This window comes from Chlorocebus sabaeus, chromosome 12 (genome assembly GCF_047675955.1).
Source record: "Chlorocebus sabaeus isolate Y175 chromosome 12, mChlSab1.0.hap1, whole genome shotgun sequence".
In the NCBI taxonomy this organism is placed as follows: domain Eukaryota; kingdom Metazoa; phylum Chordata; class Mammalia; order Primates; family Cercopithecidae; genus Chlorocebus; species Chlorocebus sabaeus.
In genome coordinates, this window is record NC_132915.1 from 98,966,659 (window position 1) to 98,980,482 (window position 13,824).

Genomic DNA, 13,824 nt, shown 5'->3' on the forward strand with positions numbered 1-13,824 from the left:
AATGTCTGTTGCTTCTGACAGAAAATTACAGATGGTTCACTATTTGGAGAAAAACTGTTTTAATAAACGTATGCACAGTTACATTTCCTTTCACAACAAAAATCCTAATATGACATTTTGTTCCCAAGCCTTGAAACTTCAGAAGAATTTCAAAACGTGGGCAGCATTGGAAACAGCATGGGTATCAGGAAGAGCATCAACCTTGGTATTAGTCCCTAAAGAGCAGCTCTGCAACTGCACCGCCTCAGTTGCCTTATCTTTAAAATGGAATCCTGGATTCCAGCCAGCATGTTGTTATTAGAATCAAAGAAAATATACGTTAAATGATCAGCAGAGTTCTAATACAAATGGGAACGATTATTGCCATGATTACAACAGAAAAAGCAGTTAAGGTTGGATGAAGGGCATAATGTGTTTCAAAGAAGAATATTTTGTATTTTCTGCTTCCTCTGTCATCAAGAGATGTGATCTAACTGTCCATTCTGATTGGACAAAGTACGTGGAGAGCTGCCAGCAAGCATCTCCTCCCCAGTTGCACACATGCCATCCCATGACACTATAATTCAGAAAGCCTCTGCCAACTGCTTCATTCACGGAGCCACGGGTTCCCTAAGTCAGTGACTGAGCAAAGGCATGAGAACTCCACTCTAGTGGGTTTAAAACCTGGGCATTTTGGATACACCGATCCTGCCTTTGGTTTCAGGGGTTGGTGTGTACGTGTGTGTGTGTATACATTATCATTTATGTTACCTACCAATAACAAATGTGCTAGACATTATATGAGGAAGTTTAAATTCATCTATTCTAATCCACACAACAACTTTGCAATACCCATAGATACAACACCCATTTTACAGAGAAGGGACTAGGCCTAAAGAGGTTAAATCACTTACCTAACGCCACAAAACAAAGTCAGTGGTAGACTTGGGATCTGACTCCCAAATATGCATTTCTTCCTTTGTACCACACTGATTTTGTAATACAGAACCTGACATCCCCAAGCTCACTTCCCGTGCAATGCTTTCCTTTGGGTCAGGGGAGTGAGGAAGGGTGTGATTGGCAACTTTTCCATCTATCTCTCTAGTATGGGATGTATTCTATGAAATGTGCAGATGGTATTTTGTGAACCTAGAGAAAAGATACCTGACTCAGACTGGGGTGACCAGGTACTTTTCTTCTGGGGCAACTGGTAGAGTAGAGGTGGATGATCAAGGATGGCTCTTTGGGGACAAAGTTGGAGAAACAAGGATTGGTAAGTAATGAGACAGAAGAGGTTTGCTTCCAACTGAATACTATGGAGTTTAGGCTTTAACCTGAAAGCAATGGATAGGCAAGGGAGGTTTCTAAACATCACATGTATATTGTTAAATTGCTCAAACATTTAAAAATAAGAAAGGGCACGATTCCCTCATTACCATTCAACAAATAAAATTCAAGCAAAAATCCTTTCTTTCCCTCTTTCCCCAGAATATAAAATGTCCTCCTTACTACAGATCTCAGCAGTAATATAATATGTCTTGGGAACATGTAAAACAGACTTGAATATTAGCAGCTCAGTTTGCTAACTATTCTAGAAGACTTTTGTATTTGATAATAGCTAAAGAAAGAACTATATACACAACTGCAGTGAAAGTGGAGTTGTCTTTTCTTCTTCTCTTTTTTTTTTTTCTTTTTTAAGGTATCTGCTGTGTGCATTCAGCTTCTCTTTGCTTCTAGGGGCAAGGAAATGCCCTGTGACATTTTTTTTTCCCCTAAACTGTAAACCATTAGTTTAGCTGCCAGCTACACAAATGCTCAAACTTCCCAGTGTGCCTGGCTCTGCTGTCCAAGCTTTTTCCAGTGTACACTGAAATGAATGTGTTTCTAATTAAGTAGCTTCAGGAACACGACAGCTTCAATGTCAAAAATACAAAGTCTGAACCCTGGCAGGAAGTCTTAAGACTGCAAATGTCTCATCTAGTGGAACCTTGCCTAATGTAATGAAAGGAAGCAGGAAGAGTACAAATTCCAGAAAAATGGCCACTTATTAATGTGACCAGAAGCACAGCCTAACACATAGAAGGGAGAAAGTGCAAATCCATAATATTTAACTAAATCTTATCACCTTTCCCATCTCCTACATTTAATCATGCAATTGACCAGTGACCATGAGTTTTAACCAGAATTGTAGAACTGAAATTCCAACAAACGAATTAATATACAGAAAAAGACATTCAAATGGCTGAAAATAAACATGTATACCAAAAGCCCTCTGTATAACTTAACCACAGGATCTTATGTATGTAGACTTTAATGCTATGCCCTTTTGTCCTACAATAAAAATAAATCATACCCTGAAAGGAAAAAGGGACCTCATGGAAAAGACTGAAGATGCAAGAAAGGGCAAAATGCAACTCATTCTTCAAGTTCCAGATAGGCATTTTTAAAAGCCCAATAATTTTCCAAAGAGTAATTATGGCCTATCGTACAAATGTAGTTTTCTTAGCCAAGTATTGTTAGAACTGCAACAGCTCTGTATTTAGAAAATATTTAAAACACATTTATTCTGAAATCATAGCAGCTCCATGTTTTGTATGAATGCAAATTTGGACAAATACCTTTTACACTGTCATCATTTACGTACAAAGCCTCAGATATTTCCCTGAATCTACTGCATGTTTGCTCTGCAAATAGATAATTACGAATTCCAAGTGGTGAGAGAGAGAGGGAAGAAAAAGAAACCCAGAATTTCCTGAACATCTCAATGTGGTACTTATCCAATTGGGTAATTCTAGGTACAGTCTGAAAACAATTTCTATTCTCAATAATTATTGTAGCTACTGACTCAGTTTCTTGGAAACCTCTTCTTTGTCTTTTTATTTTTAAAAGAAATGTTTGGGGAGAAAAACACCTACCCATAATTATATTATCCTAACAGAATTACTTTTTCTTTTGCATTCCTTTCTAATACTGGCTCACACTAAACAGGTTTATATCTTCGAAATCATAAAAGGCATACATTGTATTATTTTCTCATTGGCAACATGAACATTTCCCAGATTGTTCTATAATTTTGTGATTATTAAAGACTGCATAATATTCCACCAAATATGGATGTACCATAATTTATTGAATGCTACCCCTACAGTAGACATTAAGTTGCTTCTAACTTTTCACTATCGTAAGTATCACTGTGATAAAAATGAACACCTTCATGTTGCATGAATTCCTAGACACCAAATTACTAAAAATTAAAGGACAGGGCTGTTTCTTATCGTTTGTTATATCCTAGCAGAGCGTTTTCCAAAAAGGCAGTACCTGGCCTACTGGAAATCTTTCAGGACTGTTGCAGAGATTAGAGACAACCTCCGAGGTACCTGGCACAGGTGCAGCACATGGTAGGGTTCTCTCTGAGCCCCTGGCATGGCTGGCACCATTGGACCCACTCTCTTACTACCCACAGAATGGTTTCTTGTTCCAGCCCTGGTTCTGTAGGACACCCACTCCAGGATACCCGGTAAACTGCTGGTAAGAATGGTCAAGATGCCATGAGGAATGGGAGGTGCTTGACAGGCACACGTCATCTCTACACGTGGATTTCTGACTCCCAAGCACACTCCTGTCTCCTGGATACTCCACTGAGTTCAGGAGGGTTGCTTCTCACTTTCTTCAGGAGGGTGCCTTTCCTTTCTAATGTACCACCAATAATGGAAAAACTATCAAGGAAACAATGGTTCATGACTTTCTGATCACTTGACACATTTTTAAAAACCTCTTATCACTCTTGAGCATACATTAAAAATAAAACATAGCAAAATAAACTGGGTAAGCTATTTTTTTTTCTTTTTTTTTGAGACAGAGTCTTGTTCTGTCACCCAGGCTGGAGTGCAGTGGCGCGATCTCGGCTCACTGCAAGCTCCACCTCCCGGGTTTATGCCATTCTCCTGCCTCAGCCTCCCGAGTAGCTGGGACTACAGGCGCCTGCCACCACGCCCGGCTAATTTTTTGTATTTTTAGTAGAGATGGGGTTTCACTGTGTTAGTCAGGATGGTCTTGATCTCCTGACCTCATGATCTGCCCACCCCAGCCTCCCAAAGTGCTGGGATTACAGGCGTGAGCCACTGTGCCCAGCCTTAAGTTATTTTTTTAAAAAACTTCTTCATGTTCAGAATCCAACTCATCTGAATCCTTTTCTGATCCAGAGGCATCAACGTCCATGTCTTTCCAAGGGTATCTCAGTTACAAAACCAAACCAAAATCCATCTAGAAGTGATCTTCCTGTTTAGGTCCAAGAAAGAACTTATTTGTTGCTGTTCTAGAAAATTTGAATGGAAATATCTGCTTCAGTAATAGCAAATGTATATACTCTGCTTCTCTGCTCCGGCGCCCTTCAGCACTCACAGTGACTTTACCTTTCAGTGTTGAATCCTAGTGCAATTGTGAAGACATTTTAAACGGCAATTAAACAACATGTGTAGAACCAACAATGCACATAATTAAATTAAAGTGGTGATAATATTAATAGTTATAACCAAACTTATGCATAGGCGGGTCATGACAACCATGTCACAACTGCCGTATGGCTGACAGTGATTGTAAGAATGCTACTGTACATCTTGGAATAGCAGAACGGGGTGTATCTGTATGAAGCTTTTGTTCTCTGGGAATTGCTGCACTATCTGATTTCATCAGTTTCATCAGTTACGGGAGAGTAAAAGTGACTCTCTTTTCCTTCTACCCTGAAAAGGAAAAGGGCTCTGTTGCTGGTGTTGAGGCAGACACAATAGAATAACCTTTACCTGGAAGATATCTTTAGTTTGAATCCTCTTAAGAGGAAAAGGAACTTTTATTGAGCTACTATAATTCAGTCACTTTTATGCATTACAGACATAATGCTCAAGGGAACTCTGCAAAGTGGTGCTGTCATCCATATTTTCAGGTTAGGAAACAGGCTTAGAAAGACAAAAGTAATTTGCCAAGATCGCACAGCTAGTCAGCGGTGAAGCCGTACTTCAGACGCAGGGCTGCTGAACAGAGAGGCCAACCTCTGTGCATGATGTCACACAGCACATACTTAGTATTTAAGCTGAAAGGAAAAGAGCACTGGGGTACCAAAAGGGCTATTCGTCAGTCCTCTTGGTTCCAGGCCTGTGATGCCGAGCACTTCTCTGACAGGTAGGTCCGACGGCATGAGCTCATTCCCAGCAAGGAAGAAGCAAGCATATGGAAACTGCAGACTTATTAAGCGATCCTGTAGTCTTCGTTCATTATTACTGCACTTCCACAATTTAATTCCTCTCCCCCAGATAACCAGAGCTCTCTTAATCATGTTCCCCTGAGGTGAACAGCTACTAATTGGAAATGAGTCCAGTGAAATAAAGGAACACTGGCTAATAAAAAAACAACAACAACAACAACAAAAACAGCTTCCCAAGACAAAGTGGGAGGGGAGAGGAAACGAAGGGAGAGGCAGAAGGTCCCTTCACCTCCAGGTGGGCAACACCTCTGCCATCATGAAAGAACACAGGTTAGGGCAGCCCAGGGATTTGGAAAGACCACTGTTTTTCTGTTTTTCATATAAACACATAGGTAGTCATGTTACAATATACACATCACAGTGCCACCTTACCTCCCAAGAGGCCCACCACCTTATTAATCAAGTACCCTGATCATGCAAAGGGGATCCCACAGTCAGAAAGGAAAACTCTGAAGGAGGTCTTATGTGAGCTTTTCTTTCTTTTTTTGTAAAAGACACAAACGTGTAAACACAGATTGTCTTGTGGTTTTAAATTCTGCTCGAAATAATGAGCCTGGCTTTGTTAGACAGGTTAAAGGACAAGAGAGTGGGAAAAAGAACAAGAATGGACAACAGAGAACATATCTTGCTGGAGAATGCGAATGATCACAGTTTCGGACTCACTGAGAGCGATGAGACAGCTGCTCTTCAGGCTAATGTAACGGCCAGTGTAGGACAGGAAGCCAGTAAGAGCAGCCACCACTGACTGCAAATTTGCCAAGAGCCAGCACTAGGCTAAGGCATTTTCTCATTATATTCTCACCATAGCAGCATAAGGTAGGTACTATCGGAAATACCATTTCACAGATGGAAAAACTAAGATTGGAGAAGCTAAATCATTCCTCTGACATCACACAGCTAGTAAGTGGCAGAACTGGGACTAGAACCCAAGTCCATGATACAGGGATAAAGCAGGCTTCTTATTTCCTGGAGATCAGCATTCCCACAGCCTGCAGAGGAAGAAGGTTAGGTGGTTTTCTCTAACCTGCTCCAGCCTGCAGCTGTGACAAGACCTAGGAGCTTCCACATTCTGTCTGAGATCCTCCTCCCCTGCTACCTTTTCTACCACAGGAGGCTTCTGGTCCCAAAAGTGCCTCTGAGCTCATCTCAGTCACAGTGGCCCCACAGGCCTCAGCTTCGCTATTCCTCCAAGTCCTACTGAAGCCCTGCTGCCTGCCTCTCAGATTGCCCAGTGGTGGCTAACACTTCTCTTGGTAGGGGCTTTTGTCTGGGTTACTCATTTGGCATAAAGCACGTGCTGATTTGAAGGGTGATTCTAGATTGTCAGTCACAGAAGCACAGAATCCTGTTTCCCAGAGCCTCCCATGGTGCCACGTGCAGAGCAGGAATGATAAAAAACAGTCGAGCTGCTATTTACTGAGCACACACCACATTTCAAGGGCTGCATGGGAGGCTCTAGCCACCTTATCTCATTTAATCCTCAAATGATCCAATTTATATCATCCATTTTATAGCTTTTTTTTTTTTTTTTTTGAGACAGAGTCTTGCTCTGTTGCCTAGGCTGGAGTGCAGTGGTGCAATCCTCGCCCACTGCAACCTGTCTCCTGGGTTCAAGTGATTCTCCTGCCTCAGTCTCTCGAGTTGCTGAGATTACAGGCGTGCACTACCACGCCTGTCTGATTTTTGTATTTTTAGTGGACACAGGGTTTCACCATGTTGCCCAGGCTGGTCTCGAACTCCTGACCTCAGGTAATCCACCTGCCTCGGCCTTCCAAAGTACTGGGATTATGGGTGTGAGCCACTGTGCCTGGCCATTTTACAGACTTAAAAAGGTATTCTCAAAAACGTGCCCATGGTCATGCTGTTAATCGTGATCCCAGCCCAAATCCTTCTACTTCCAAGTCTCTTACACTACTCTTACTTGCTAGTGACTTCTCTTAACCATTATGCTACAGTTAACAAAAAATGGTTACTTGATAATTATAGCTAAAACAGTAAAATAGCTAGTGGGTTCATAGCCAGAATAAAACTATATTTGCCTTACTAGCTGGAATTGACTGATACTCTTTTCTGTTCTAAGCAGGATTTAAGGCAATTTATATGAATATTTTCAACATAGCAACAAAAGTATGAAAAGAAATAGGAGCCAAGGGGGGAAGAAAAGGAAGCTGTGGCAAGGTTAGTGTTTCCATTTCATGCTGGGGCACCTGCTGGGATGGTCACAGGTTTGGCTCTGAACACTCTGGCCACCAACCCAAAGACGGAAACAAGATTGTAAGGTGTTTCGTGGTGTCCACAGGAGAAAAATGAACCAGCCACCCAGGAGCTTGAATTTTCAAAAGGCTCCTGAGGAGGGAAAAGTGTTTTCCACAGGCCAGTCAGTCAGTCAACAGGTATCACTAATATCAGGCACCATGCTGGGCTGGGGCAAGAGGAGAGAAAAATAGATCTGGTCCCCATGTGAAGCTCACAGTTAACAGCAGATCAAATAAGCATGTTGTACACGCACAAATCGCTACAAGGAGACGCACAGGGTATTGTCGGGTGCACAACGGAAGGGCCTGAGATGACCTCATTTCATCTCTGCAGAAATCTTGAAAGGTGGGTCTCCATAATTCACAGAGGAACCCATGGCTCAAAGAGGTTAAGTGACTTGACAAAGGTCACAGCTGGTGAGAAGTAGAAAGTATGGGGTAACTGCCATGAGGTAGGCAAGCTTTTTTCTTTTTAGGGGAAAAAAGTATTTAACGTCTTTCCTGGTTTCCAACCCAGCCTTCTCCGATTTATGAGCAACAACAGAGGATGAGGATCCATGAGGAGACCAGGAACAATTCTGGATTATGAGAGAAGGCAGAGATGGCCTAGTTTCCATTTGTGGTTTCAGCAGTAAGAGCATGGGGCCCCGCCACAGCAGAGGTGAGCTCAGTGTGCATCAATGTCCAGTGGGCACTGGAGATGGTTTGCTAATGCAAGACACGTGTATCACTTGAGCTGATCAGTAACTGGGAGAGGGAGGACAATGCCCTTCTGAGTGTGGCTCTGTGGCTTCCTGGGGTAACCTATGCGGGTGGGGGTGGCGGAGATGCCTTCTAGAGCCCCAAGCCACTGGACCCAACAGAAATGAACACAAGAGTTACAAAGATAATGCCTGGACAAAAATCTGGAGAGGTCAACATCAAAGCCTGGGGTAGCCCGCCCTTTTGTGCCTCCTCGGCCTACCGGAAGGCGACAGACTCGGAAAACATCAGGAAGGGCTCCATGACTAAGACCACTGCAGCAGGAGAAGTTAATCACAGAGGAAAGGTCAGGAGACAGGGCTCTGTTGCCACAGAAAATTCAATGAGAACCATAACAGCTAAAGCCAGACACGGAAAGGAAGTCTCAAGTTGTAAGCCACAAACAGCCCATGAGAGCCTGTGAAAACACACAAATGAATGAGCCACAAAAAAATAATAAATAAGAAGAGAAAAAGAGAAAGAGGTTTATGGAGAAATAAATGAAGACAAAGTGACAGAAAAAAAAGTATAAAAATTAGTGCAACTGGTAATAACAGGAGAATTTCTCTTGCTGTTTTTCCAGGACTCATCCCATGTGCCAAGATGCATACATCCAATTACATTTCCAGCCTTGCCTTTCCATCCATTGCATGTTTTAAATGGAAGACAAACCTGCACTTGTTGAGAGGTCACTCAGAGCCTATCACTGTACTGGTGCTGTACATACTGTCCCTGGTGCCAGCACCTGAAAGAGGCAGGCACACTATCTCCAGAAGCCCTGCCTTGAGGTCACTTGCTGCACTGCTGAAGCTTCCTGTGATCCTGATGTTACTTGGTCTGTGGCCCCTACCTTACAGGTGACCTATGGCTTCCAGGAACATATCTAGAGTGTTGTTGCTACAGAGACCCCTATACTGTGCCCCAGAATGTCCAGAGTTTTCTAAGTGTTGGGTTCAAGCCAGGCTCCAAATCGGGGAGGAGTGAGGAATGTGTCACTCACATACAAAATGTGTCATGAGAAATGGAAAACCAGGCCAATGCTCAGGCAGGTAGGCAGGAGTTGGGGCCAGCAACGTTGCACGGAGGGCAGCAGAAACTGGGGCAGGGGAGGCAGGCTGTTGCCCCTCCCGACATCAGTAGGAGGGGGCTGGGGAAGGTGGGAGCAGCAGGGCAGGTCCAGAGGCTCAGAGGCAGATACAGTAGCCAGGAGGTGATTAGGCTGTGGTCCAGACAGCTCCCCAAAGGGTTGGTGGCTGAGCCAACAAGCACCATTCCCCTAATCCAGGAAGGGTCACTCCTGTGTTAAAGGGACACCTTGTCTTCTTTAACCCTGTAAGTCTCAGTAACGCTGGGAGTGACACTGCTGAGGCCAGTGAGAGCTGTCCCGCTGCACTCCTGGCATTGGTGCCTTCCGGGGTGCCTCTACAGGGACAGGGCTAAAGGCTGAATGGCAACCATCTACACAGACTACCCATTTTTACAGACCTTTTGCTTTTTGTTATATGTACTTTGAAAAGCTGAAAAAGCTTATAATTATTATTATTATTATTATTATTATTATTATTATTATTATTTTGAGATGAAGTCTCGCTCTGTCACCTAGGCTGGAGTGCAGTGATGCAATCTCAGCTCACTGCAACTTCCGCCTCTCAGGTTCAAGTGATTTTCCTGCCTTGGCCTCAGAGTAGCTGGGATTACAGGCACATGTCACCACGCCCAGCTAATTTTTGCATTTTTAGTACAGATGGGGTCTCACCATGTGAGCCAGGCTGGTCTTGAACTCCTGATCTCAGGTGATCCACCCGCTTGGGCCCCCCAAAGCGCTGGAATTATAGGCATGAGCCACCGCACTCAGCGTAAAAAGTTTTTTATAATAAGGATACGTTACTTCACTAACAATGTAGAATGTATTAAAAATCTAATGCATCTGGAATTAGTGGTGATATATTTAATAGATGGATAGTGAATTAGATAGTTGGAATATACTACAAACCACTGATCTTTATACATAGATTGATTGATTAAGACAGAGTATCATTCTCATCAACCAGGTTGGAATGCAATGGTGTGAGATCATTGCAGCCTCAACTTTCCAGGCTTAGGTGATTCTCCTACTTCAGCCTCACAGGGAGCTGGGACTACAGGCACACACCACCACAGCTGGCTAATTTTTGTATTTTTTTTTTTTTTTTTTTTTTTTTTTTTTTTAAGAGACATGACTTTACCATGTTGCCCAGGATTGGTCTCGGAGTCCTGGGCTCAAGCAATATGCCCACCTCCCAAAGCGCTGGCATTACAGGTGTGAGTCACTGCAGCTCTGGCCAGAACTGTATACTTTTAAAAGGGTGAACTTTGTGGTATATGAATTACATTTCAACTTAAAAAAATCTAGCAGAGAACTTGAAAAGACAGTTTCCCTACAGAGTCTACAGTATAGAGACAGAGATCCCCACAGAATCTGTAATATAGATAATACAAAGGGCCCAATCTCTTCTTTACCTCATTTTTCTACCTGGAAAATAGTTCACATCAAAATTGTCCAGTCTAGGCATGGTGGCTCACACCTGTAATCCCAGCACTTTGGGAGGCCAAGGTGGGGAGATAATTTGAGGTCAGGAGTTTCAGACCAGCCTGATCAACATAGTGAAACCCCTTCTCTAACAAAAATACAAAAAATTAGCTGGGTGTGGTGGTGCACACCTGTAATCTCAGCTACTCAGGAGGCTGAGGCAGGAGAATTGCTTGAACCCAGGAGGCAGAAGTTGCAGTGAGCTGAGATCGCAGCGCTGCACTCCAGCCTGGGTGACAGAGTACGACTCCATCTGAAAAAAAAAAAGAAAAGAGAAAAAAAGGAAAAAAGAAATTGTCCAAAGCTTCCCCACAAGGCCCTTGGCACATTCAGTCTTGGGTGCTGCTCAAGGAAATGAAGGTGCAGCTCAACGTAGGACTCAGTGACTGTTATCACCTCACAACATTTTTCCAGCGACCTACTTGGTGCTAGGCTCCTCATGTAGAGCAGTGCTTTTAGCTATCTCCCTGGCAATGACTTCACAAATGAAGACACTGAGGCTCAGGCAGGTTATGTGACTCACTCAAAGTCACATCTTTAGTAGGACCAGAGTCTAGGATTTGGACCCTAGACTTTATGACTTCCAAATCTGAACTCTTTTCTCTCACTTGGCCTCTCTGTTCAAGCCTCAGGGTCAAGTTTAGCCAAATCTCAGTTGAGGAATTACCTAACTAGCAATCTATGATTTCTGATCATTAAACCAACACACATTTGTGTGTGTGTGTGTAGGTGTGCGTGCGTACATTTCCTAACCATCAGTCCCACCACAGCCCAACTTCCCTTCCTCTTCTGTCTGAAACTAAATTCCTGGTCCTTATCCCCTCCCGCCCCTCCCAGATGAGCTCTGTCACAGTGGCACCATTCCAATCTTGGCGCCTTGCTGCTTCTTAGCTTAAATATATATATATATATATTCCCAACCTTTACTGGATGCTTGAGTTCTTTGGTGAAGTAGTGTTTCCTCAGATCTAGAACCATCTACGTGCACCTATCTTCCTATGCCCACTGCCAGGAATATAGTAAGTACTCATAAGCACTTGCTGCAAAATGGCAATGACATACAGCTTTTGCTTACTTATGGGAACCTAATCTTTAACAAAAGCTAGAAAGCCCAGAGTTTGGCATATATAAGAGATTTTGGCCACAACTATCCAACTACTCCACTTCCATTCTGTGTGTTAAGTCTATATATTTAGATGATGCAAAAAATATTCAGTTGAAATTCTCTCTCTTTTTTTTTTTTCCGAAGACAGGGTCTTTCTCTATTGCCCAGGCTGGAGTGCAGGTTCAAGCAAGTCTCATGCCTCAGCCTCCTGAGTAGCTGGGATTATAGGCCTGTACCACCACGCCTAGCTATTTTTTTTTTCTATTTTTAGTAGATATGGGGTTTCACTCTGTTGCCCAGGCTGGTCTTAAACTCTTAGCCTCAAGTGATCTGCCCCCTTGGCCTCCCAAAGTGCTGGGATTACAGGTGTGAGCCACCACAACTGACCTCAGTTGAAATTCTTAGCACCAGAGATACATTAATATATACTGACTATATATACAACTATATAGCTACGAATAACATAAAGATAGTATCTACTATTTACAGAGCACCTGCTTTGTGTCAGTAGTAATCACTATCACCTCCACCTGAAAAGGCTGGCTCAGTGGCCTCCAATCTAGTCAACGGGGAAGCCAGGTCAGGGCCACACTTTTCTGTTTCCGCTGAACCACACTTTATTTGAGTTCTGTCTCTGCCATCAAGAATACCAACAATTCCACTTAATCTAGCATTGATTTATTTCCTATGCAACATTTCATGGCATCAATGAAGATAGTGACTAGAATGGGTGCAGATCTGATTAACTGGATGTTACTTCAGAGTTGTGTCCAGACTGATGCCCCATCACCTATATGGACTGTGCACCTTTTGTTGAAAATCCTACATGGAATATGTGATGCACCATGTAGGGGCTGATTCAGAACCCTACATACAGCACACAAAAGGCCTGAAACTAGCGTCTTTCAGAGAGATCTGAGCATCCCCACTCTGAGAGGAAGAATGGTTCCAGAGTCATCTGGAAATGCCAAAAAATATGAGGCATTTCACAAAGTCAAATGCAAAATTCAAACATTCACTGTACATATCCTATTCGACTTCTCAGTTCAACAATGCCCTCAAAAAGCATCAGGAGCTAGCTACTAACTTGGCTTTTGACCTGACTGTCCTTTGGGGGAAAAGCATGAGCTTGTCTTGATCTGCTTTGAAAATATTTTATCACAAATGTGTGTTAATAATTGCCTAGAATAAACCAAATGCACGATTCAAGTTGGGAATTGATTTGTGGTCCCTATTTAGGACTACTTCTGAAGGAGGAAGGGGGAAAAAGAAATTTACATGGGAAATACCATATGGTTTCTACTGGGACCTTTTCTTAGCACAATTTAATTAGCATAGTGCCTGGTACATAATAAGTGCTCTATCAATATTTGCTGAATAAATGAATAATTAATGAATGACAACATACGTCTACAATTAGCAAGTCATCAAGAAGCCGACATGAAGAATTTTTTCACAAAATCTTGGTGATGGGTACAATTTATTCTCTAACACTTCGGAGGATATTAGTAAGGAAAGTTTTAATATCAGATGGCCTTGGATTTCAAGGGCAGGCTCCACTATTTCTTGGCTGTGTGACAGTAGGTAAGTCATTACACCTCTCTGAGCTTCAATTTCCTAATACATACAATGGAGCTAAAAATATTTACCTTGTAGCTTGATTTTGAAGATTTGCGATAATGTTTATAAAGAGCTTGTCACATACACAGTGCTCAATAGATGGTGATTATTATGAAAGGGAATGCTGATTCTCATTAGCAAGTTAATCCTTTTCTCCCAGAAACAGGAAGGCTTTCCCAACACTGGCCAAGGTCAAGGCCACCATCAGCTAAGGTAGGGAACATTCTCGTTTTCACTTTCAAAGTCAAGGGAATGGCATAGATCTAAAGTAGAAAGGAACCAGCAGCACATGTTTTTA

At 42.7% G+C, this 13,824-nt stretch overlaps 1 protein-coding gene across 12 annotated transcripts in view; it reads right to left on the minus strand.

Moving 5' to 3' along the window:
- Window positions 1–13,824, minus strand: part of DENND1A (DENN domain containing 1A) — a 543,199-nt gene that overhangs the window by 225,554 nt on the left and 303,821 nt on the right. The gene's annotated exons all lie outside the window — the stretch shown is intronic.